The sequence below is a fragment of the Bombus vancouverensis genome, chromosome 5 (genome assembly GCF_051014615.1).
Source record: "Bombus vancouverensis nearcticus chromosome 5, iyBomVanc1_principal, whole genome shotgun sequence".
Taxonomy (NCBI): Eukaryota; Metazoa; Arthropoda; class Insecta; order Hymenoptera; family Apidae; genus Bombus; species Bombus vancouverensis.
The window spans coordinates 17096044-17122488 of NC_134915.1; the positions used below are offsets into that span (position 1 = coordinate 17096044).

General features: G+C 54.8%; 1 protein-coding gene across 3 annotated transcripts in view; it reads right to left on the reverse strand.

Moving 5' to 3' along the window:
* Nucleotides 1–841: 841 nt before the first annotated feature.
* The window catches only part of vvl (ventral veins lacking), a 35574-nt gene continuing 9970 nt past the window's right edge, over nucleotides 842–26445 (reverse strand). Inside the window, exons 2-3 of one of the 3 annotated variants that reach the window (XM_076618740.1) lie at nucleotides 12963–13157; nucleotides 842–1360 (exon numbers count right to left, since the gene is read on the reverse strand). The gene's annotated coding sequence lies outside the window, so the exon portion shown is untranslated. Of the gene's footprint in view, nucleotides 1361–10962; nucleotides 11147–12962; nucleotides 13158–26445 lie in introns of those variants that run through there. The other 2 variants (XM_076618739.1, XM_076618741.1) reach the window with 2 other exon arrangements.

Genomic DNA, 26445 nt, shown 5'->3' on the forward strand with positions numbered 1-26445 from the left:
CGGCACACCCCGTGACTCGACCGAACTCGGTCTCGCGTCGCATTACGAAAGGAAGGGGGGTCCCCGTTATTAAAAACCGAATCGATCGAGTCGTTGTTGATGCATTTCGCTCTCTACTTACCTCCGTGGTAAGCCGTGGCGCGGCTCGATCGGCCCGTCATGAATTTTAACGAAATCTCTTTATTACTTCCCGATATCGGAACGAAAGTCCGGCCGGTTTATTAAATGAAAACAATTACGATCGGGGCTATCCGCGATTCCGATTTTAACGAGCGATTCTTTGTACGTGGGAAATTGAATTTGTTTGTTCCGGGAGGTGGCGACGTCGTTGGAGAAAAAAATCCAGCCACCACTAGCCAGCGGGCCTTTGCCAGGTCTAATGAAATTATTGGAACGCTACGCGTTTCCGTTCTTCCCGTTTCCCACCACCGAGCTATAATCGTTCGCTCCGATCGTCCCTTGATAGACGAAATTAATCGAAACGCGTTCACTCCGCAAACGCTTCGATTCGACGACGAACGAGCGAGCGATTCAGCGACCTCGTCGTACATCGAACTCGATCTCGAAAACGAGCTGCCGATTTTTACACGGTGACGTACCAAGGCGTCGTCGACGTCTTTCCACGGTTTGACGGGGCGTGAAACGTCGCGCGGATAACGAGGCTGGAACATCGAGCATTCCGCCAGGACTCCGGACTCTGACAACCAGTATTTACGATCCGAGGTTAATCCGTTCGAGAGGCAAAGTCGACGGTGAATCGATCTTTGGTCGATCCATCGTTTGTTCGAAAAATGACGGGTCGGTTGGTCGTTGTAATTGAAAGATAAAACAAACACGAAGCAACGTTGTTACAAGTATATATTTGAAAGAAACAATTTTACACAGACACCTTACAGTACACGTTGTTTTCCATACAATCGCCGTTACGATAAACGTGGCGAAAATAAAATGACGCGCGAGAGTGAAGGGTCGAAAGGGTGAAAAGGACGCGTCGCATCGATCAGCCGATCGCCGCGAAATCTCGTATCGCGATTCGTCGTGGTCGTTTGGACCGTATTCTGAACAGGCGGCGCGGTTGCGCGACGTTTGCGCAAAAAATTATATTAAATTATCACTCGACAAATTAAACAAATTTCACCGCTGCGTGTACGCTTCATTCCACGCGGACGTACGAGCAAATATTACGTCGATAAACATAGCCGCTTCTGAAAGGATTCGCTGTGTCTCGTAACGTCGCCTAAGGTCGCTCTTCAGCCTCCGCTAACTCTCTCTATCTCTCTCTCTATCTCTCTCTCTCTCCCTCTCTCTCTCTTTTCCTTCGTTCCTCTCCCTGCGGTCCATCGCCGGGACTCCAGATGTCCTGCGAACAGAAAATTATCGGATCTAAGCAACGCGACCGTATCCTTATCGCGCCGTACTTTCCGACTTTCCGTATCCGCGAGAAGATTTAGCGCTGCGGCGAACGATACGAGCGTCTTGACACCTTCCAAACAGACGTTGCGCAACTCGTTAAAGACCAAAGTGTGTAAGTACGTAGCGCGACGCGGTGACATTGCGTCGGTAATGAAAGATCGCGAACGCGACGAGGTCGGAGAAAGCCGGTCGAAATAGACGTCGAACGATCGTCGACCGAAAGAAAATGTCCAAACAGCCAACGACGAGGTTTACTTTTTCGCCGATAGAAGGAATTCCTGTTCGGCGATCTTTCGACTCGGCGGTGTGCGCGAATGCGTGTACGAGCTACGAGGTTGCGAATACGAACGTCGCATAGGCGACGATCGACGTGAGTCGGCCTCTATAAATAGTCGACCGCTGTGCTGCGAAAAATCACTGTTTTTACGATAATTACCGTCACTTAGTGGCCCTGCTCCTTTCATCGCGTCTCACCGTACGTCCACGCGCGTTGCCGCCTATCCGGTTCCCTGCATCGCGTTCTCCAACGTCGGCCAACATACGCCTCTATCGTAGCTACTCTATCCGCTCTCTGCAATTAACGCGCCCGACCTTTTGTTCCGCTCGCTGGATACCGGCAGCGACATACCGGCGTATAAAAGTCGAAACGCTAGATACGACGAGTCTTATCGCCAACCGACTTACGCTTTCGACTTACTTACTCGATCTGACGTCGCGGACGGAGATTCGCGAATCGGTCGGTCGATAGGCGAACACCGACGTGTGTGGGCACGCGTGCTCGGATCGCAAAGGTCGAACGATATAGCGGCATTCGGCAACCGCTTCTGCGGCTGTTGGTCCTCGTTGCTGCACGAGGTCTCGCGGCCGGTTAGACCGGGGCCTCACTCCCCCTCGATTCTTCCTTGCCGTCTTCCATCTCGGTCCCTGACCCTCTCCTCTGTCTTTACCCAATTGCGTCTCTCTGCCCCTCGACGTCCAGGGCCCCGTCTCCGTTTCTTTCTCCTTCCGTCGTGGTGGTTCAAATAAGTCAAGCCGCTTTTATTCTCGGTCTCTCGGATATTCTTTATAGCGGCGGTGGCATCCCTAGGCCCTCGGCCCTCCCTCCTCGATACGTATGCCGTACGTTATGAAGCGCAGGCAGCAGCACACGGCGCAAACTACAAGAAGCGAACGGGTACGGGCGGCCCTCGTGTTCGGTCCCTTACTTATTCGACAGTTTACACGCCGTGCGTTTTCGTGGCCCCCGGCGCACTTCCAATTATACGAGCTCGCGTCTCTCTTCCCTCGCCAATATTCGTATATCGACGAACACCGCCGTTTCGGGGACACGCGGCGCGTATCTAGCCTCGTTCCGGCGATGGATGCCAATCGGTCGTCTGATCTTCGAGAAAAATCGCGGTGAACTTGACTGCGCGAAAAACAGCTAGGAACGACTGGGCCCGAGCAGAAAAGGGCAGCGGCGGTGTTCGTTCCGTGGTGGTGGCAAACGCGTCGGGACGGTAGGTTGACGGGTCTCAGGTAAGCGGTCCTGACGCGAGTCTCGTGAAATAGCGGTTAATAATATGCGCGTCGAGTTTATGTCGCCGGTAGATTCATACGTCATGGCTTTATTGTGACGCCTCGCTAAGGTCCGGGGATCCTCGTGAGACGGCGTTTGCATAAAAATACGCCGGGTGATTGAGTACTTTAGAAAATTTAAAGGCTATAGATTACGAACCGCGCGAGGGAAACAATGCTTTGTCACGGACGTCGAGCTGGCTTCCTTCGACGCCAGCAGCAGGGGTGACCACCGGGAGGAGCGTTGCGAGAAATTTTCGAGACGATTTCCGGGGTGGCGTGATTTCACCGTCGATTTCCGGCCGGACCGCTTCTCCGACGTCACCTTTGTAATTTATCGAGCTCGGAGTGCCTCTAATATTCTCGTTTCGGCTATCGACCGCCTTAATCTCGATACTTCCAATTATGTCCGGCGAAGATGTCCTCGATACCCTGGAGAAAAGCCAGGATAGGCGAACCTCGAGAGCGAAAGACGGCGAGCGATCGAAAAGGAAGAACGAACGAAAGAAGAACGAAAGAAAAGAGGAGGAGGAGGAGGAGGAGGAGGACGGGGAGAAACGTAAAAAGAAAGAAAGAAAGAAAGGCAGGAAGAGATAGAGGAGGTTCCACCCGCGGTGAGATCCGGACGAATAGATGATTATCGGGCATATAGGAAATTGAAAGGGTGTCTAAGGAGGTGTCTAGCGAACAGTTCGCGGGGGCGGTTTTCTCGGCAGGGTGGCACTCGACTTATGGGGTCTTAAGGGTATTCGGACACCCACACGGAAAGATGCTCCTCGCCGATAGCCGCTGCCTACCTCGGATAATAGGTTCCATGGGTTTTCGAAGCACGCAGAAGCCACCTTCGTCTGTTGGATCGTCTTAGCTCCTGCCTCCCCCCCTCGCTCTCTCTTTCTCTCTCTCTCTATCCCTCTCTGTCTCTCTCTTTTTTAGTTAGTCTCTCGAGCCGCGTTCGAACCGAGGCGAGTCGAACCGAGCCGGGCCGAGCCACGCCGTACCGATCCGGCCGATCCAGTCGATCCGACCCGATCTTCCTTCTCTCTTTTCGTCTCGCACGCACCGTCAGGTGCACACCTCTCTGCGTTCTCCGATCGCTATCTGCCAAATCACTATCAATCACTCGCCGATCCAGACACCGGCCGCCGCTCAATGAACCAACCTTCGAACCGATCCCCGCTAAGCCACCTTTCCTCTCGCGATAAATAAATCGGACTAGCGACTTTAACGAGCCGTCTCTCTTCCTTTCTCTTTTCTTCCGGGGGACAAGCTCGATTCAAGGAGAATGGTAGTGGAGGATCAAACGCGCGCAAATAAAAAGGATCACGACTTGCTCGATAACCGTCGAAATTTTGTTTGCTCGCTCGGCGTTGCCTGTACGCCCAGCTCGGGACTGGTTCGGCCGCTCCGCGAACTCTCGTTAAGCTTCACCGTGAAATTTGGCAAGTTGCTCGCTGCTCGTGGATCATCGATCATGCCGCTGATGGGCCTTGAAACAACGCGCGACCATATCGCTGACACGGAAGCCTCCGGCTAACCAGACCGAGCTCGTCAAATCGCAATTAGACGGACGATTTAAAAGAAATTTTTCATCGGGCCGACTCGCCGCGATTCTCGTTCGGCGGCGAGGCGAGGCGAGGCGAGGCAAGGCGAGACGAGCGATCGAGGACGCGGCTGCTCGATTCGGGAGCGAGCCGCTGTCAGCGTGCTACGTAGCACGAAAGATCGTTGTAGCGGGCAACCGGTGCGCAATGGCCCGAGACCGGGCCTTTATTATCGTCGCGCCGATACTATCGCCACGCGATTTATAAACCATCTAAGTATAAGCGCCGCGCGACAGGAGCAAACCCTTGCCAATAGCACGCTTACCGTTAGGCGAACCATACGCTGGACAAATGCGCGTGTCTTGCCCCCTCTCGATTAAATCGTTCGATCGTTTGACATCCCGCTGAAAAAACCGTTCTATTCTCGGACATTGCATCGACCTACGTTGAACGCGCGATTCCGACTAAACGGTGCGTCAACTTTCCTTCGAATCGTTGCCGTTCCTTCGCTGGGCGTGTGTCGCTCGAGAACAGTCGTAACGCTCGAGAACAGGGTTGGCAGTTTTACGCGAGGGATAGCTGCTCCAGCCGAATTCCGCCGACTCCGCGTAACCGCCGAACGAGCGTTCGAAGCGTCGCCGGTCTCCCCTAGGACTCTCCTCTTCGCCGACGAGGGCCGAAGCTGTGGCGGATTAGTCGCGAGACACTGGAACTCGCGGTGGTATCTCAGTCGACTGGCTCGAGGCGAATCTTACGTCGACGATAGACCGTCCAACGACGAGATGCGAATTTTCTCGTCACCTCGAGCGAAAGTTGAAAGTAAATGGACGTGTGGTCGGTTTGGCAAGGCGATCGTCGTCTACACATCGTATAACCCTCGAGATAGGATTACGGGTTAAAGAAACGCGCAAGATCGGAGGAAAAGATGTGTGGCAAGAGACCAACGTTATTTCCTAAAACCAAAGTCTCCGATCGAACGACGATAATCGTACGCGCGACTTGAAAACAGTCCCTCCCCTTTCTCCTGCGTCTTCTCTCCTGATATGGGCGCTCGTATCTGTTCGTTCGGTTACCAAACTGGACATAAATTAATCCCGTCAAACGTCCTCGTTCGTTAACCGGCCCGGGTCCCGACAGTCCCCGTACTTCTCTCCACGCTCCATGCCGCTAAGCAAGGTTAATCTTAACTTACAGGTATGGGACTTGCGTAAGCCTGTCTTGTTCTGCCATCCGACCGCTTCTCTTCGACCTTTCTGTTTCTCTCGAGTCTTCGATTCGACCGATCGCTTCGACCTTTTTGCTCGCGTACGCTCAACGACGACGACGACGACGACGATGTCGCGACTCGCGCTTAGACAATCACGCGACAAAAGCGGCATAAGCAGGCGAAAACGCGCCGGTCGGGGGAAGCGTTCCCGATATTCAAACCCGGCCAAACTTTCCCGTCGAACGAGGCGACGTATCGAGACGCTAAGCCAAGGTTTAAGACTCGACTTAAATCCGATGCGAAAGTGATGCAACCGGTCGCAGCTGCTCGATTACCGTTTTACCCAAAGTACGTCTAAGGATACCGCGCGTTACCGGTTCCACGGGACGAGCCTTATCGGGCGATCAATCGTGATCGCCTTCGATCGATCGATCGTTGGATCGCGTCGCCGAACGACTGTTCCCGCTAATGACTGTGCGGATCCTTTCGAAAAAAACCTACCTCCCGGCTCGGGGATTTGCGACTAACGAACGCCAGACAGTTGGAACGCGACGCAGCCAAATGCGTTTCACTTTTTTCCACGCTTACCAGTTGCCGTGTATTCCATGCTGTCGCGAATCTGCGATTCGAAGGTCGAACGTCTCCGTGTGACGAACCGCGAAACTCGAATCGTTAACCGCATCCACAACCATCCTTTCGTTTCGTTTCGTTTCGTTTCGTCTCGAGCCATCGAACGAGATTCGTCGCATATCGCGAATACGAGGGATCTCGCATCCCCTGTGCCATCCTGCTGTCTCTGAGTTACCGCGCGCCCACTATAAAACGATACTGCTCCGTGGCCGCCAGAGGAGGCATATTGCCGTTAACGTTGAATTAAGCGGACCCGCGAAAGAGGGTTAGATTTCCGAGGGACGCGAGCCACTCGACGCGTCCCTGTCGTGTCCGCTCGGTCGAACCTCGGCGTCCACTATTTTGGCATTCGGTGAATCGTCGAGGAAATCTCACCGAGGTCGAGTAGTAGCTTCGCGTCTCTGCGACTGCCGAGAAAAAGGGAGCGAAATATCGGACGAGTCGGTTGGCTCAGGCACTTTCATCCCTTCGTGATCGCTGTGCCGGCGGATTCGAGCTATTCCGCCAACTCCCCGAGGTTTCGCTACGGCGGGGTGTCTCGCGATTTATGCAAAATGGAACGCAGCTCCCTCGGGAGCTAGCCGGCAACGCCGTTCGACCCTCTACGCTCTACGCTATAACGCGTGCGAGGTTCGTAGCGCGGCAGGCCCCTCGTTGCCAACGCCTCCCTCCCTCCGATTTCTTTCTGCGCGTCGGTACTCGAGAAAGCTCGATCGGCCCCGGATGGGGCCCCCCTTCGCCTCGCTATTCGCATACAACATCCTTCGACAATCTCGAACCAGCTGCACCTAGACGCCGGCTTTCACGGAACGCGTTTTCCTCTTCGCTCGTCTTCGGCCACCGAAACTCTTCGGGGCAAGTACGTACGAACGGCAATTACGCGTTTCGGCGTCGATCGTCATCGACAGGGGCGAGCTGGAGAAATTCGAAGGGACGCGATTCGGAATTCACGCAACGTTCGCGGCGATGGAAGATCGCGCAACGTTCGAAGGGTGTCGGAATAAATAGGCACTTAGGAGCCGGATGATCGAGGGACCGTGGATCATTTAATTTAATTACTTGCCGGGGGTTAATAGCAGAGATAAAGATGGCTATGCTCGTGCTGGATATTATAGAGCGTGGCCGAGAAACGCGTTCCACGCTCCACCCCAAATATAAATCGTCCCTGTGCCGCGCGGTGCTCGCGACAAATACGACGAGGGACACCCTTCCGAAATCTCACGTTTGCAAAAACTGTCGTTCTACTTAATTTCCAGCGCCGCTTTACCTCGTTGCCGCGCGAATATCGGCCATCGCGCGACCACGATTCACGCGTTGCACGAGGAAGAGCAGTCTCGTCGCGCGAGAACTCGCTGGAAGCTCGCGGCGGAGAAACGCGTGACGTAGCGACGCGGTGTCTCGAGCATCAGGGTGGATGTAATTTCATAAACCGCAACTGTTGCCGCTATTCGGTTCGAAAGGGGGCACACGACTAACTGTTACGAGCTCGACCTTCTGCTCTTAATCGAGGATTCTTCTTTCCCCTCTGTTCGACGTCCGGATTTTCCAATTTCCCAAACAGTTGGCGCGCGTCGCTCCTCTTTCCGCGTTCGTGACGAAGGAACGCGATCGTTGGAGTTGTCGGTGGAAAGGCCCGGCGCGAGCAAAAACTTTGGCCGAAAGTATTCGTAAGCAAACAACCGGTCGTAGGTCTCGGCGCGTGCTACGAGGCTTCGACGCCTCTCCTTGGCTCTCGGTTCGGTCGCGCGTTCGGTAATTTCGATGGGCGGGCATATTAACGATATTCCGATGATACGTTGGGTCGTCGAGACGTCGGGGGAGACGGAGGGCGGTCCGGGGCGCGGGGGCCGGCAGGGGGGATGGTTCGAGCCGCGGATGTCTCCGGCATTGTATGCAGATGAAGAAGGCAGGGCGACAATGACTCGGGATGTCGGGGCCGAGGACCCGTTCGTTTTGAACCGAAAGAAACTCATCCGGCAGGAAAGGGGGTCCTCCTTTGGCTCGTGCTTGCCACCACCGTGCCCTTCTCGCCTCCGCTCCTCCTCGCCTCGCCTGCCCTCCGTCCATCCAGACACGCTCTTACGTACTACGTATCCATACATTAACATGTCATCATCGCGTGGAAACCGAGCCGATCGGGCCTGCCCTCCTGCTTCTCCACCTTCTTCTTCTATTCCTTTTCCTTCTGGTACCGTGGTCGTGATCGTGTACGCGCGACGAGCGACGCCCCCTGCGAGCACACGCGCGCTCATCCAACTTCTAACGAAGGTTCGCGTAGGCGTCGATCTTCGAACGCGTTTCGAGGTTTCGCGGGGAACCTCGTAACCGCGTGTTCGCGAACCAAGCTCGGCCGAAGGATCGAAAAGTCGAAGGAAAGCTACGGGATACGGTGGACGAGACGAGTTCGGTATCGCGCGCGAGGGGAATTCGAAGCACGGCGAGCTGGTCGGTCGATATGACTCGGAGGGTTGTCTGGCAGATACACGTAGACGTGTGCGAAGGTAGCGCGGGCCGACGACGACGCGGTGGCAGGCGAAAGGTAGAGACGGGACAGGGGCGTCGGTGTTGGTGTAGGAAGAGCTGGATTGGTAAACCGGTCACGTAGTGCTCGGCGATGAATGGACCCGGCGAGTCGAGGCCAGAGTCGGGAATTGGCTACTGGGCATACCTCGACCACCTACCCCACTGCGTCAGCTTTAGCCACCCCACGGCAACGTAAAATTACAAAGAGGTGCTCAAACTCGGGGTTTCTCGCGCGAGCCGATCGTCACGCGAAATTGCCTCGTCGAACGGCCGAACGAGTTTCGTCGCCTACCCGGATGCTCCTTTAACCGTCGTCTTTGGAATCCACCGAGCTCGCACTTTCGCCCTCTCCCTCTCGCCCGCTAACCGTTTTCCCTCGTGTCCGTGAATTGGACACGCGAGAAGGAGGGTACGCGGCCGCGTTTGTTAAAACGACGATCGACCGACCGACGAAAGGATAACCGACGTCGCGCGTACGCGCAATCAGGATTCCATTTGCGAAATTCTCGAGGGTCCGTCTGCTCGTTGTCAGACGGTCGAAACGATCCTTGGACGCGGAGCAACCGCAACGCGCACCCCCTTATGCAATCCGAGCCGTGCCTCTGATCTGCCATAAAGTCATTTCGTAACCCATCCCGAGGGTTAAGTACCCTCGAGTCCCAAATCCCGAGTTAAGCGAGAACACGGCGTGTTTCGAGCTTCGCGACGCGATCGTTCGTCGTGCGGTTTCTTCGCAACTTTTCTGTCATCCGTGCGGGTTCGCTTTCGAGCGGAGAATCGAACTCGATAATCCGCCATGGGCGGAAAGCTGCGACAGCGGTGGAAGAAGCGCGAAACGAACAAAAGCGAGGGAAGGGTGACAGTTGGGCCGAGATTAAAAAATAAAAGCTCGTTGTAAATCAAACGGCTTGTCAACGAGCGCGGCGGCTGTGCCGGAGAAGGTATCTCGCGCGCGCCGGAGGAACGAGGCGGACGCCAGGCGAAAACCCTTTCGTTAATTGCGCATCGCAGATGCCGACCTTTGCAGCCGCTCTTTACGAGCTATTCTTTCCCTCGGTACGCGCGCCGAACGACCCTAGAAAAAATACGAAATGATCGAGCTTCTTCGTGCGGAGCGTAAGTCCGCGTCGTAAGCTCCGAAAGTGGCTCTCTTTCCGTCGATTACGACTGCCACGTCGCCTCGTAATCGTAACGCGTTTGCGTCTCGTCGCCCAGTGACCGATATTCGTAACAAATGGGACAAGAACGGACAAGAGAATTAATTAAAATGAATCTTATAATTCGCGAATTAATTTCCAAGTCGAATCGTTTAAAGAACAGAAAATCTGGCCTTAAGCGTTGCATCAACGATGGATGAATTATTTAGATGGCAGGTGCAAATTATGCGACGAGCCTTTTTCCGTCGCATACGTAGTACTTTGTTGGTATGGTGGTCGAGTTGCTCAGTTCTGTGGACTAGATAGCCGTAAACATGCTTGTCGAGAAAAATTTAAATTACAGTTCTGCTATTTTTCGAAGAGCGATGTATCGAGTGTCCACAGAGTAAATGCGGAAGAATTTGAAAAATGTACTTACGATACGGCAGAATTACACGTAGAACGTTATGCGTGGTATTTCGTGATCTCAAACTGTACGTAAAGTATTGTAATCGACGATGGGAAAAATTGTAAGATCGTTCTTATTTCCCTATCGAACTGACTCTCGAAGCAAGGCACGAGGATATTGAAAGATTTCGAGAAAATAAGACGAAAAGGAATGGAAATACGAAAGAACTGTTTCATAATATATTGACGTGAGATTTTTCATTGAAAATAGGCATCGTGATCTACGATGACGTTAAATGATTACTTGACAAAAATGACAGACCCTACTACAAGGAATAAGAGAATATTCTATTATTTATCAATAAAACAAACTTTCAAGTAATACTGGTTTTTTAGCAATTTTTTACGATAATCGATCACTGTCCGTCTCGTGCATACTTTAAAGACTCAAGACGATTAATTGCAAGACCGGCAGCTGGCCGAGAACGCGTAGACTAACCGTACGTTCGCGCACTCGCATCCTGGATGGTTAAACGAACAAAAGACATTTTACATAAAATAATGTATTTATTGTAATACCCCACTTCGCTACAGCGATTAACATTGATTTAACACAACTTATACCGTAATTCTATATAATTATGCATTTCCACACTGACACGATGCGCCTGGCTGCGACAGGACTCTGGAACGATCGCTTGCAGCAGCACGCTACGAGACAAATCTGTAAGCTGCAACATCACAAGCAAAATCCTCTTAATGTCATCATCCGCAAACATTTTTCCGAAATTTGGCCGTCGTCGCTCGCGTCCAAGGATACGGGGCTTCCAGGTAGACGATACACGAATAGTAGGTAAAGAACAAGCGCGTGCAGGGCACGGAGTTGGCCAGCTACGAGTCTGAGATCGCCTTCCGGGGGTCCCGAACGGTCCCCGGGTATCTTTAAGCAGAGATCTCTTCTTCCCAGCGAAAGCAGGCGAGGAGGAAAGGGACGGAGGAGCAGGCCAGGGAAACGTTATTAATTGGCTACACGATAAAACAGTGTTAGTCCCCATTCGCTGTCCTTCGCCGGACCCCCCCTGGCTACTTCTGAAGATATGGGGCCACGCGACTTGGAGGCAAGGATACGCACACGCGTGTCCACGTATCCGCGCCTCCGCCGCGTATCTTCGTGTCGGAGGTCCCGGGTGTGGCAGACGTTCGAGGAAGAAGAACGTCGGCCACTTTTGGGCATCGGTGTGGCGCGTTTTCCTCCGTCCGATCGAAATTTCGCGAGATACCGACGTACCTCGACGACGAGACATCCGACGAGAAGACAAACGGTTCGCGTGGATAAAACGCGATCGGCGCTCGGTAAAAGGATCTTTGCTACGATTCGACGCGATCGATTCTTACCGCGTCGTTGCTTGTCGTAGATCGCGAGAATTTCTCCGACGTCGAGAGAATATTTTAATTTATAGGTCGCTAATTAAGTGGTAGAGAGTGGAGTGGCGCGCGAGATAATTAAATTTGGCGCAGAACGAGCGAGAGGAGGAAAGAAACGCGAAAATACGAAAGGATTCCTCGGTTCGCTACCACCCCTGCCAGCTCTGTTTCTCTATTCTCTCTCTCTCTCTCTTTCTCTCTTTCCCGGTTCCTGTCCGCATGGTCGGCGCGCGTTCGTTTTTTGCTCGTTTCTCGGTTACAACGCAAATGCCTTGGACTTGCTTCCTCCGGTCTCCCCTGATTCTCCGGTTCGCTCCTTCTCGATTTCTCTACTACCTGAGGATCGGCGGATCCTTTGCGTCGCTCGTTACACAGTCTCCGGTGTCGATGGGGTATATATATCGCGTGTGTTTCGCGTTTCATACCCCTATCGTTTATACGTCGCAGTTTCTTCTCCCTCCCTCCCCCCCCCTCCCGTCTGTTCGTTTTTTTACAATCGTTGTGCGTGCATGTCGACCGTTGTTGCCGTTTGCCATCGTTGTTGTTGATGTTGATGCTGATGCTGATGTTGTTGTCGTCGTCGTTGTTGTTGTTGCCGTTGCTGTTGTCCCCTCCCATGGACAAGGGAGCGAGCGTATGAGCGCTATAGGCCATAAGGGCTAACAAGGCGATTACTCATGCCTCCCATAAGAAGAAGTTACAAGCGGGTTCGAAGGTTTATTGCGGCAAATGGCGAAATTTGTACCTTGCTAACGATCGACCGTCTTTTTTGCTCCTCTGCATCGCGGCCCCCCTCGCGGCCGACCTGTCCTCTCCGCGTACACCCACCCCCATCCCTGTGCCGGATCCGCTATACACGGACTCGTTCTAGTCGACTCGATGGTAATAATTAACGAATCGCAACGGGTTGATCCACGATCCCGCGACTGCCGATTACCCTTCGCCTTCCAATCGTAAATTCCCCCGCGGTGCGGCTCCGAGAACGCTCGCTTTCGTCCGCATCCCCCGTGTACGACCTTCTTCGCGTCCACGATCCCGCTTCCTTTTTCCGCGATACGGTCATTCTCGAAAAGCCGATGGCCGACCGAACCGCGCATAGAATAAGAGAAACAGCTGTCTTACCTCGAATCCGAAGAGAATGAGGGCGGTCCGAGGGTCTGGATCGCGGGCAATCGGCGGACCGCTCGTTCCGCACGTTCCAAGCGCCGCGAGGACCGTCGAAAATCGAATCCCGAATGGACGACCGCGATGATACTCGGTCCACAGGAGGGATCCACGGGACGATCGACGATCGACGACGATCCACGAGGCAGGAAACTGCAATTTGGTAAAGTGGTGCCTTAGCTTGGGCTCCGTGGGCTGTCGGTGTTGTGGCTTGTCGAGGTTGAAGTCGCGGGGCCACTTTCGGCCCGTGCTCCCTCCCCCCGCCCCCCCCCTCTTCCCGCACGAATGCAGCCCACCCCTTTCCCGACCGGTCACCCTTCGGCATGCCCATCCTGCCGACGATCTCTCTCTCTCTCTCTCTCTCTCTCTCTCTCTCACTTTCTCTCTCTCTCTCCCTCTCTCCTTCTCTCTGGACTGGCCCACGGCAGCCCGAGAACTCCGCCGAGCTCTAATTAGATTTTAAGTGAGAAATTGAGCCTGCCGGCAATTTTAAGGAAGCCGAACGCGCCGCCTTGATTAATATCATTATGCGTGTTCACTCGTTACATAGTTGGGCCTCGATGGAATTCCCGGATCCGGAGAACCTCGGCCACAAAAATTTCCAACCAACCACGGACCAACTCGCGCCGCGTCTCCTCGATGACGCGATACGGATTAACGAATCAGTTGCGCGCATTTTTTCCTTCAATTTATTCGCATCCGAGGGGATCTCAGGGTCGTACGCGATTGTATTTCTCTGGAGATACGTGGTTCGATAAGAGGCCGCGTTTAATGCCGCGCTAACGACGTTTCTTGCCGTGACTGATGATTTCTATCGTATCACTATCGAACGGTAACGAGTAGCGCCGTGCGCCCCTCCCCCGCGAAATTACGGAAAGAGTCAGCCGCTCTGATCCGTCTTGACTCGATTACCAGTTTTCCCCGAAGCAGCCGCTGCAACCACACGGTCACGGCCCTCCCACCGTCGCGACACAACCGACGTGCAATTAACGTAATCCGATCGATTACACGTTAGGTTTCCCGTGGTTGGATAATAGCCGCGATCGGAATTATTAGGACATTAGCGACGCTAAGTGGCCGACCCGATAATGAACGCTCGCCTGCATTAATCTGCATCCGTGCTGCGCGAGAAAGACGTTCGAGAGCGTAACTGCCAGCTCATTTTCATAATAATATTCCGGAACTTTCGATCGCGTTCGAACAATCTCGAGGACGTTATGCAAACGGACAAACGAACGGAACGCGAGCGCGAGCGACGAACGAACGAACGGAAGACGCGAGATAAAAGCGAGCCGAAACCGCATTTCACGGTGTCGTTCGGAATTTTCGCGCGTTAGCTGCCCGCAGCGTAAACAAGGACCCGTTCTCCGGTCCTTGCCGACTCGGGAAATCGGCACTCCGCAATTCGCTCGTATTTCCGTTACGGGCCACGGGAGCTATTAATCTTCGCGGTCGAGGGAAACGCGACGATATTAATTTAAATGGCCGCGACGAAGAACCCGTCGTAAATAAAAGAATCAGCAGCGCCTCTACCACCGGAGGATGAAAAATCTACTCTCCCACAGCCCAGAGCGATCGGAGCAGGCGGCTCGACTCGTTCGAGTCGACGACGAGTGTCGCCGGTTGGACGACGTTAATCGACGAGCGAATTCGTCAACCCTCCGAGCGAACGTAATCCTCGTCCGCGTGCGTGAACGAGTGCGTGCGTGCGTGCGTGCGTGCGTGCGTACGTGCGAGCTGCCGTTAGAGACAAAACCGTGGCGACGCGATGCAAAGCGACGGTTAGGATGGCCGGTAGCGTGTCTAGCGACTTCTCCTCTGCGGGCAACGGTCATCCTGGACCGTTCAAGGAGGATGAACTCGATTCGAAAACTGGATTCCAATGCGGCCTGAAAGAGGCCGAGGCCGAGCTAAAAACCGGCGCGATTCCCTTCCGGAGGGAAACATAATAGCCAGCTAGAAACTAGAACGGTGACGGTCGTGCGAGCGCAGCAGAGCCAGCGAAACGAGGTACGAGAAAAGGAAGAAGAGGCGCGGCGAGGGATTCCGCGACGGAAAGTAAACGCGATAAAGCAGCGCAGCCGAGCTTGGCGTGCAGACGTGCAAGCAGGGGGCCGTCTGGTCGCGAAATCTCGAATCGATAACAAGACAAATTACGCGGCTACTGCTATAATTAAAGTTGCAGTAGATGCGGTATCCAGCGGCGGTAGGCAACGGACCGGCGATATCTTGGATCGCGCAGAATCCGAGAGCCGTGTATCCGCGTCCGTGGTCGCGTCGTGTCGCGTCGCGTCTCGTTGTCGCGATCGCTGGACGAGCAACGAACGGTGCATCCACTCGTCCACTCGGCCTGTCTTTCGACCGTTTGGCTTTTTCCGAGAACGGATCGGCGGATAGTGGGTACGCGACGGTCGTATCGGTGTCGCGAAGCTGGTTCACGGGCCTGGTATCGAGCGATCGGCGAGGCAGCCGGCCGGTGGAGAGCGAGCAGCGAAAAGAGGCGGAGAACGATCGCGACGAGGCGCGTTCTCGTCCGATGATAAATGATACGCTGAAACGTAGTAGGTAGCACCGAGGAACGAGTCCGCCGATACGGCGCGAAACTTCCTCCCCGCTGGGGTAACAGCCAGCCGGGGAAACGGCCAAAGAAACGAAGACGGAGGAAAGAGCGATCGCGCGGGAGAAAAAAGCCGAGCGAGAGAGCAGAACTGGCCAAAGAGTGGTCCTCGTCCGGTCTTGTGCGTCGCAGTAGCGACCGGTGACCAGCAGCAACGGCAGCAACAACAAGCAGCGCGGACCAGTGGCCAGTGAGAATCCTCCGAGCACTCTCGCGAGTCCCGAAGGCTAGAACTCCTAGGGAATTCAAGCAAAACCGGTCCAGTCGGATCCGGAGCACCCGCTGGTCAGTCCAGGCTGCCTACTATCCACTCTACTACCTGGTCTCTAGCTTCTCTGTCGCTCTCGCGAGAGAACACGTCTCTACTCTCTAGGAGAACCTTCCTTCTCTCTGTGTCCGATCTCTTCTCGAAAAATTCTCGGCCGCGAAACTGCGTAAATACACGGGTCGATTCTTGTACGGGCGCGCGATCCACACACCGAACCAGAGATTTCGTCGCGGAGAATCGATCGAGAGAGGCCAGAAGCGAGTCAGCCGCGCGCGGCCGCGAGCGGACTCCGCTTCGAATCGAAGGTCTCTCTACGCTCCGCCGTCCTGTATCGAACGGCATGCGGTAACGACGTCGCGAGATATTATCTACGCGAGGAGAAAAAGTCGAGCGTCGTGGACGACGATGACGCGATCAGGATGGAACGTTGTCGTCGTCGTCGTCGTTGTCGTTGTTGTCGTCGTCGTCGTAGCAGCTAGCGTTGTTGGGTCACGCCTATGACGAGTCACCGCGCGAACCACCTAAGGACACCTGCCCTGTCTCTCTCTCTCTCTCTCTCTCTTTCTCTCTCACTTTTTCTCGCTCTTGATTCGTCTTACTCGAGAGACCGGTACGAACCGGTGGCTGTCGACGCGGCGACAAAGACCACGCGGCCACCGGGTTTCGCGTTGACCCACGACCCTTCCAACATCGATCCACCTCGTCGATCCGTCACCATTAAATTCTATCACGGAAAGGTGTGTAGCGTGGCGCGCACGTGGAGCCCCTGGTTTCGGTGCGATCGTTCGCTCCCGTTGTCATCTCCCATTGTTGGTTTCTCGCATCCCGCGGCTCTCTCTCTCTCTCTCTCTCTCTCTCTCTCTCTCTCTTGGAAATCCTACACCGAGCATCGTTCTTTCCAGCGTAAACGCAGCGGAAATCGTATACGCTCGGTTTTACGATAATCGCGAGCGCGACGTCGCTGTAAAACTTTGCCGATGCCCGGTCTCGAGAACGGTCGTTACGCGTATCGCTTTACAGCGACGCTCCGTTTCGCGACAAGCGATCGCGCGTTATCGCTTCCCGTTAGCGGAGAAACGCGTACAGCGCACGCGGATCCCGACCCGGCCAACCATTCCATTCGCCTCTCGTTCGCGTCGACGTTTATCACGGTGTCTTAATAACTTCGCCGACTTTACGGCGTTGATCACGGCCCGCGAATCGATAACTGGCACGTATCCAGTTCGCCGTGCGAAAACGGCATCCTGGTGCTCTGCGATCGTCGCGACGATCGTCGACGGTTCGCCGTCGTCGAGGAAGAGCCCGAGAACAGGATAAACGGCGGGATCGTTCGGCGGCACGTACCGCGCTTCGATACGACCGAGATCCGAAAAGGATCGTGCCCAACGAACATGCTCGAAGGATTACGTATCCCTCGGAGCTCACCTTCGGCATTCTGGACCCGACTTCTTCCTACTCTCGTCCGTGGGCTTCGTCACCGGCACAGACAGCCGAGACTCGTGCGTGAAAGTTCACGTGCCGTTTCTAAACGCGCCACGAAGCCTCGTTCCTTCTCTCGTCCCGCGTCTCGACCGCGCCCTATCAACCTTTCCTGTTCGATCTTCGCTACGAAGGGTTCTCGAGCCTCGGTCCTCGATTTTGCGCGTTCGACGACCAAGGTCGACCAAGGCGCGAAAAGCAGATTTCCCGTTTCGGATAGAAACGGCACTCGATCGTTGATCGATGGCGGAAGAGGGCCAGAGAAACGGAGAAAAAGCCAACGAGGGGAACGAAGGGAGGAGAGGGGAGAAAGAGAGAAAGAGAGAGAGAGAGAGAGAGAGAGAGAGAGCAAACAGCAGAGAAAAAGAAGGACGCGTATCGGGATCGGATAGTTGGGTTGGCTAGCGTGTTCGCCGGTTTTCCAGTTTCGTCCGCCAGCCGGATTACATTCCCGAGATCTTAACGAGACGTAATTACACGGCGAAAGGTACGAAGCGACAGATGCCTTCGGAATATAGCTACTAACACGATAATTGCCGCTATTACGGTCTGAAACGTCGCATTTAACGGCTAAACGCCGTTCGCCTGCTAATCGTCCGGAGAAGCCCCATTGATCGATTGGAATTGATATCCCGCTTTGTACGAATCCTTCGTCTCTCTCTCTCTCTCTCTCTTTGCACCCGCTTCCAGCTCAAATCTCGTCGTACGTCGTCGTTCGAGCTTTTCTCCGTACTTTCGTTTTTGCTCGTTCATCGAAAACGCGTACGTCGCGCGTACGTCGGCTGCAGCGACACTCCGCTTCGTCGTCGTCCCGTGAAAGATGCCGCCTGAACGAGACGACGCGCGGGAAACGCGTTTACCTGGCCGTTGGCTGCGTGTAATCCTGTAAGCGCCCCTTATTACGCTTCGCGCAGCCCATTGTCGTTTCATCTTAACTTCTACGGATTATAAACTGTTTCCTGCCGGGCATTAACGTTTTTGTTGCGAGTTTTCCATCCAGCTCCTGTCGGCTTGGCTGTCGCGAGTCCGGTCTCCCGCTGCGCGTGGCCTCGCTCCCGTTTCGCAGATCGCGCACGAAACCCTCGACTGTCGCTCGCTGGAAACGATCGCGTCGACGAACGTGAACGTTCACGCGTCCTTCCGTTCGGAAACGCCGGGATTCGCGTTTGCAACGTCATCCGCGGCCGTCGCAGCCTCCTACGCGTCGCAGCTCCGCACCGCTTCGCGTTTCGCTCGCCAGGTAGCCGAAGCAATTTCGAGAATAATAAATAATCGCGCGGCTGCTAAGGCTTATCGCGCGACACCGCGAAAAAAATACTGCCAACTGGCGTATCTTTCGCTTTGGAGCATGGCTGGCCGATGCACGGATAAACGCGGATCCATAATTCCTCTTTCTCTTTTCCCAACGCGCGTACCATCCGTAATTAATGAACACCGTGTAGAATAGGGAGAATTATTGCTCGCTTACGGGCGCGCGCGAGTTCTTTTATGAAAGGGCCCGAGATTGAAATCGTGCCCACGGATGCGCCGCTCCCGCGGAATTTATGCTCGGTCCATAAAACGGAGAAAGGAATGCGTCACTGGACACATGTCGCGCCACCGGTCTTCCGATTCGACGCAACAATGTCGCCTCGTATTTATCACCGATGCGAGCCGTGGAATAAATTGTCGTCGCTTTTAACATCGTTCCGCCGGTGCTCGTGTCTCTGCGCAAAGTTTTCAAGATATCGCATTGTCCGGGCGAAACTTTTACTCGACGCTGGCGATCTACCATGCACCGAGAACAGTCGCAGCCCCGTGCCTATCAAAAATCGAGAAACCATCGACGTGACAAATTTTATAATCGCGACGAACACGGCAATTTAAACGCGTGATTAACGCTCTGCGTGTGTGTGTGTGTGTGTGTGTGTATGTTTGAAACGGTTAACTCTACAATACCTAGTCGCGGATAGCGTGTAACGATGCATGTTCTCGCCGCGTACCGATGGTAAAGTTCAAGGCAAACTTCCAATAACTCGAACAAAGACGTTCAGCGGAAAAAAAACGTGTGACGCAATAAAGCTCGATGCGAAAAAAGAAGAGTGAAAAAAGCGGGATTGCGAACCCGGCCGAACGTTTATGCGACAAACATGGCCATAATAACGACGACGCGATGACTCGACGGACAGGAAAGCGAACGGAAAACGCGAAAATCGCGCGAACACAGCGTCTCTTTTTCGAGAGCTGTAACACGAGCTGCGAACAAAAGCGAAAAACCAGCAGCGGAGACGCTGCGCTCTGGAATCTTTTGCTCTCGTTTCTCTCCCTGTTCCGCCTTCCTGCAAACACCGCGTCTCTTTTCTCGCCTACCGTAGCCACCGCTAATACGACCGGACAACAATGCGGACCCGTCCGCATTGCACGCGTCCGACCGCTAATTCCACGCGTTTCTTTTTTTCGCCCCCAGTCCGTGTTGCTCTTACCGAGTCACACCCTGCCCTCGCCTCCTCGCTTCTGTCTCTACGCGCCTAGCTTCCCTTCTCTTCTCATCCCCGCCCCATCTTTTTCCCGTTCTTCGAGGCGCTCACCCTTCGACACAAGATCTCGACCAACCGTCCCAGTGGCCGAGCCTGGAATTGGATTTCAGGAAGGACTTTTTGCCACCTTCGTCCCATCTGCTTGGCACGCTTCCGTGTGTCGCGTTTACCAAATACGACGAGAGCTACGGCTCGAGAAAGGAAGTGGAAAAAACGAGATTCGTCTTCGATCGTACACCGCCTGGATGAAAATCCCACGCGGCTGATCGGAATGGAAGGCTGATCCGTGTCTCGAATCGACGAGCCTAAATCGTACCGACGCCACGGAGACGCGCGAATCGCACGGCACGTTCTCCGCCATCGAACGCCGATTCCAGCGAACGTAACTCGATTTTCGGACAACTTTCCATCGGTGACGAGACCGGCACGAAACGGTCTCCGGCGGATCCAGCCGTCGAATTACGTTCGATGGACGATAGGGTAGAAACGGTCGTACCGGTTTCTCGACAGCGGTTTCCACGATCACCGGTACCGGAGGACGGTCGCTCGTACGCGTTTTTTCCCCGCGAATTCCACGGCCGAGGAACGACAATCGTCCCCCGATAACGATCTAATTCGGGTTTGTCGTTGGTCCGAACGCCATCGGCTCGAGTTCTCGGTGACGAACCCGGTAGCCAGGGCGATTGCCGAGCGGATCGATCGCTGCTGCGACGAAGAAAGCGCGAGGAGGTCTCGTTGGGAAGGCGTGGAGCATCGGTTGGAATATCGGGAAAGGCGGTAATCGGTGAAACGTTCGGGAAACCGTTGCTCGATCGAGCAATTAAAGAGGGGACGCGCGACATGGATAGGATCCCGACGGGGCCAGAACCGACGTCCTCTGAATACGTAACGCGGCGGCGGGAAGAGAGAGCGTATCGTCGCATCGAGCGTGTCGGTACACTAAATGCAGGCTATCGAGCTGGAGTTTCCCGCAGGTAAATATTTCGTCGGCGTGGCGTGGTTCGACTGACGGGGAGAACGGTCGTTAAATTTGTCAGCGGGCCCGTGGCCGGAATTCGTGCTCCGCAATCCCTTCGGGCCGGTATCGAACCGGCTTCGCTCCGCTTCACGGCGCTCTAGTTTATCGCGCCACCCGATACATTCGCTAGCTCGATAGCGCCGCTCCGCGCTTCCGACTCTTCGTCCCTCGCTCCCCGAAATTTGCATCGCATTTACATCCGATTGCGGCGCAACGCGGGCTGAAAGTGGCCCGAGAGATTCTACTCTCTCTCTCTCTCTCTCTCTCTCTCTCTCTCTCCCATTTCTGCCCTTCGAGGGTCAGGGACGCCACGGTCGCGTCTATGAATCGACCGTTGCCATTTCGGCTAACTGGCTAGCTCGGTGGATCGCGTTCGCGAAGAGACGGCACGATGATCGCGAATCGCGGAGACACGACGATTAGACGACCGACACGGAAGCGGTAGAATTCGACGAAACGTCGAGTGGTACCGTCGACTCACCGCCTACTCGACGATCGAGCATTCCTCTGGATTTCCGAATGAGCGCTCAAGGTAAACCGAGAAGAGTCAGGGTCATAGGTGCTGTTACGTCGGAATTGAACATTATTTTCAGCGAGTGCCGGCCACTTAACTTGGGCGACCGCGTGTGTGCGCGTACGTGCGTGTCATAGGTCCTATTATCGCGGTCACTCGGTGCCGGACGGACCGACTGTACGAGTCTGCCAGCTAAAGTTCGCGCCGCAACCGTTCGACCCATTTCGTCTTCCACCGGATAAGCCTAGAACGAGCTTCGCGACGAAAATCGCGTCGGCCGCTTTCTTGTCTCTCGGCTCGTAGAGTCGGTCGATCGGCCGGAATCGCGCGACAACGGCAGGACTCTTTAAACGAACCGGCTAGCAGTCCCTTCGATCGAATCGAATTCCGATTAACTCGGTTCGCGGTTTCCGATTTCTCGTTAGCGAGAACCCTCGAGCACCCTCGTTCCTTCTCGACCTTTGCTCGCGCGATAGAATTTCCTTCCGCGTCTGCTCCAACGAGTTCGTCGACGATGGGCCCGTATCGAAGGACGCGCTTCCGCGAAACGACGTGACGGGCAAGATCGCGCGCGATGTTACGTTTCCACGTGGCCACGAAGAACGTGGAAGTGGGCGACCGCTGCGAAACAGCGACCGCTGACTGATCGACCTGCCAGATTTCCGGACCAGATTTAACCGCGATCGACGCGTACGTACATCGAGTAACTGGATCTTACGAGCGACGAATGCGTCCGAACGTCGAGAAGCTGGCAAAACGACACGCACGGCATACGAGACGCGGATTCGACCGAGGAACAAACTCGCGATTTCTATCGCCTCGTATCGATTCGTATCGCTTCCTATCGCCGAGTCGACACCTTCTCCTTGACATTTTCCCTCGACACCTACGGACAGGCGAGGTTGGTTCGCGGAATCCGGACGCGAGGACGAGCCACAGAGTCGAACGAAGTGACGGCGAGCAACGAGGTAGATATAGTCGTGGGGTTGATAGCGGCGCGAGGAACCGCGTTCGACGGCGGTCGATCAATGGGCAGCGAAGAAGGAAGAAACGGAGGATGCGGCGAGGCGAAAGTACGAAAAGAGCGCGCGTCGGCTCGATCGGGGCATCGATAAAATTGAGAATGCACGCGGTCTCCCGGTTTTAATGAATGAACGTCTCGTGGATGCGGTAAGGGGCAGGCAGCAGTGGGGAGGGGTGCGGACGGAGAAGAACGAGCCACTGGAAGGGGGAGGGGGGACGTTGGTACGCGGAGAAACAACACTGGAACGCGGCGCGCACGCCTCTGCCATAGAGGAGAGTTAACAGGCGTTTGTATAACGGCGGGACGTAGCCGGAACGGATAGCTCGCCGCGTCCGTACAGATCTACATAATGTTTATTATGCTAACCTAGGCCAACGCGCTTGCATCAACAAGTGTTATATTATCATTCAAATAAAATGTTTTAATCTGCATACGTTTTATCGGCCTCCCGCGGTCATGCGGAATGTGCCAACGGCACGAGACACGCGTTCCATGCGGACCAGACACGCGCTCGCCCGACTTCTCCCTCCCTCCAACCCTCCGGACTAGACCAGCAGCCTTTCGTCCTTTTAAACTTTTCGCATACCGGCGTCCTTCCCCGATCTTCGACGCGTCGCGCCATTATAAATCCATCCGGGATCCGCTCGTTTCCGATCGAGAGTCGACCCGGTACAGCTGCAAATTTCTCTTCTGCCCGAAAGCTCGATCGAATTACTCGTCGGCGACTGCACCGTGGATTCGATTGTCTGCAAATGTTGCTCGCGCGCGGCAACGCCACCGATAAATATACTCGTCGATCCAATTACCGTCGACGAGCACTCTGTCCGTCTGTTCGGAAAACACCTCGAAACCTCGCCGTCGGGTCGTGCACGGCTAGACCTTCAAAGCCGATTGCGTCAAAAAAAAAAAAAAAAAAAAGAAAGAAAGAAAAAGAGCGTGACGCGCGATAAAACGCTAGGGGAGGGTGCTGGGTCGGGCAGGAAGCTTTCGCACGAAACGCCGTAATCCGATGGTTAATATCGGTCTCGAGGGTCGGCTTGGCTCTGTTTGCCGGGCACAAAGCGGCACACGCACGAAACGATCGCCTCGACGACAGAGTGGAAATGCACGTAGCACGAGCACGTTGCGTCACGTAAGCGGAAAAGGGCCGTGGACCCGTGGAAAAAAGTCACCGATCGAGCCGCGCGTACCAACTGAAAGCGTGACGGCACGAATTCCAGTCAACGCCGATCCGTGTGACGTACAATGGAATTAAGCGTTCGCGTTCTTGTCGCCGACAGCCAGACCCTGCGAGGAAACGACACGGTCGACGAGAAACGTAAAAAACTGTAAAAGCTCGAGAAACACGTCGAATCGACGGTCGAACGACACCCGAAAAATCCAGCAAGCGAAACGATCGTCGATTCGCGAAAAGGACGAACGAAGGCGTGTTATTACGAACGAATCGACGAATACGGGAATTTCCAGCGAAGCGTTTCGCCTCCTTCTTAAACATCCATCCGGTTAGGCAAAGAGTCGTGGCGGTTGTTCGATCGTTCGTCGGGCAAACCTAAACCCAGACGTCGATTCGTGCGAATCGAGGCGAAGAGCGAAGAAGAGGAACGAAGATCGGTCGAATTTCTTTCCCATTGGCACGAGTATCCTATCCTGGGATGGGATATTTCCGCGACACCTGTGTTTTCGTTATTTAGCAATGCAAATAGATCACCGGTGACGCATTACCATAATTAAACTCAATACTTGTAACTTGTCACGTCATTAGCAAAATTCATCCAACCGGTAGGGTACGGTTTATTCGGCTGTCCGTAGAGCCGCTAGACAAAGTGGAAGCGCCAAGGGAGGGAGACCCGATTCGATATTTTCTACGGCTGATGCAAAAATACTCGTCGAAGCAACGAGAGCTGCGCAGAAAACACAGTCCTCCGGAAACTGATTGGTCGACGGCGAGAATTCAAGCGTCAAAGATCGGCTGAGCGATAAATCTTCGCGAGTGCACGCGAGCAAAAACGGCACCTATCGAACGAGAGGGAAGAAGAACGAAGGAGAGAAAAACGAAGAAACTGGCCTTGAAAGCGCAACGTAGCACCCCACGCGTCATAGGCGGCCGTAACGTAACGTACTAACGGTGCCAGAGTGTCAGAGGGCACCGATCGTCGGGTTTCCCGTGAAAAAGTTTCCACGCGATCGACTGGTCGCGCGAGCGGGTCGAGCGAGCAATTACGCGGGCGTCGCGCGTCGCGCGGCTTCGCGGTTGCATATGTTTTTGGCTTAGTCAGTAGATCGGTGGTGGACGTTTGCCCTCAATTAACTTCATAAGTGAGTAAGAAGGCGTGCGGCCAGCCGACCGACCGCCACGCCGGTTCGCCCGTATTTTACGCGTACTCGCGTGAATTCGACGCGATTGAGATCCCGAATTGAGATGCCGAACGACTGGAAAACGAACGGAATATCGTAGCAGCGAGATCCGTCGTCGCGAAGCTTCGCTCTGTCGCGGATCGGCGACCAAACGAACGGAAATTTTCCTGGAGAACCGGGCAGGTCGTTCGACGCCGAGACCGCGGCGAGCGTTGGCAGATCCCGTCACGATCATCCGCTACCTAAACGAGCGACGTACGAGCGGTTTTCGATCGGCGTTGTCCTACGGCCTCGATCGGCTCTCGCGTAGCCGGCCGCACGCGTGTACGCTGGCGCACACGGACGACGGGGCCGCTGTTTCGACGCGTATAAAAACGGCGTCGTCCGTAGAATCAGCGAGGCACTCTCGCGAGTCACGCCTACGCGCGTGTTTGCCGCTCGCGAGCAACGAATACAAGGGAGAGAAAGCGAGCGCAGCGGAGGTGCGACGAAGAAAGGCGAAAGACAAGGGGGAAACGAGGTAAGGCGAGGCGAAGAGAAGCGCGTTTACGTGTGGCTAAACGTGTACTCGTGCGCACGGAGAACGAAGCTGTACGCGCGAGTCGTACAGGTGTACGTTTCGCGAATGCGCGCGTAGGCTCGTTTACTTAGCCAATGCCATACCTGAGTTATTTATCTGTCTTTTGCCCGGCAGCGCCAACCGAGAATGCCTCTATATACGAGCCAACACTCCTAGCGAGCTATGCGCGTGGGTCCGGAGTTGTTCAAGGCCTACCTGCTTGCTTTGCTTCGACGCGCGATCGCTTCTCTGCCTCTCTCTTTCTCTCTTTCCCTCCGTCCCTGCTGTTCTAGCCGCTACGCAATATCGTGACACGCGTCGTGAGAAAAACCGTCGGAAAGCCGGAGAGGCGAAACGAGAGACTGTCCCCGAGTGTCGAAACCCGGTTGTGGCGATTGTCGGATGGCGGAGATGGACGCGGGAACCGCGCGAAATCGATGTTCGCGTTGAAAATCGGAACGCGAGGTCCAAACGGATCCGAAACGGGTCGGAAAAACGCGTCGCGAGACGCGATCGAACCGACGACGAGTCGAGCCGCGTCCTCGCTGGACGAGGAAGATGGTGGATCGCGGAGGGGAGAAGAGACGGAGAGGAGTGAAACGCGTTGGGCGTCGATCGGAGGCCACGAGAGGAAATCGTAGCCGGTGAAACGTCGGTCGCGAGAGGTGTGGGTATACCTAAAGGATGGACGAGGCTCGTACGTGGCTCGACGAGCTGTCCGTAGCCGGATTGTCAAGTGACGTCAGCGCACCGGAAATGGAATGTAGGTAGCTGTGCTTATTAAGCTTCGCTGCCAGGCCGGAGAGGAAGAGACGAGCCGCGGGTACGAGCGGAGAAAGAGAAAGAGAGACGAAAAGGAAGAGGCGAAGCGAACTAGCACGGCCAACAGCGCGAGAGAAAGAGAGAGAAGGACGAGGTTCAATTGTTTCCTCCGCACACGCGTGCCGCGAGTGCCGCGTGTCGTCGACGTCGCTCGTTCCTTCTCGGCCGTGCACGTTCGACCACGGATGGACGTAAGTACGTATACCTACGTCCGTTCGTGAACGACAGAACAGAAACGGCAGAATCGGCGACACCGATCGCGACGATCG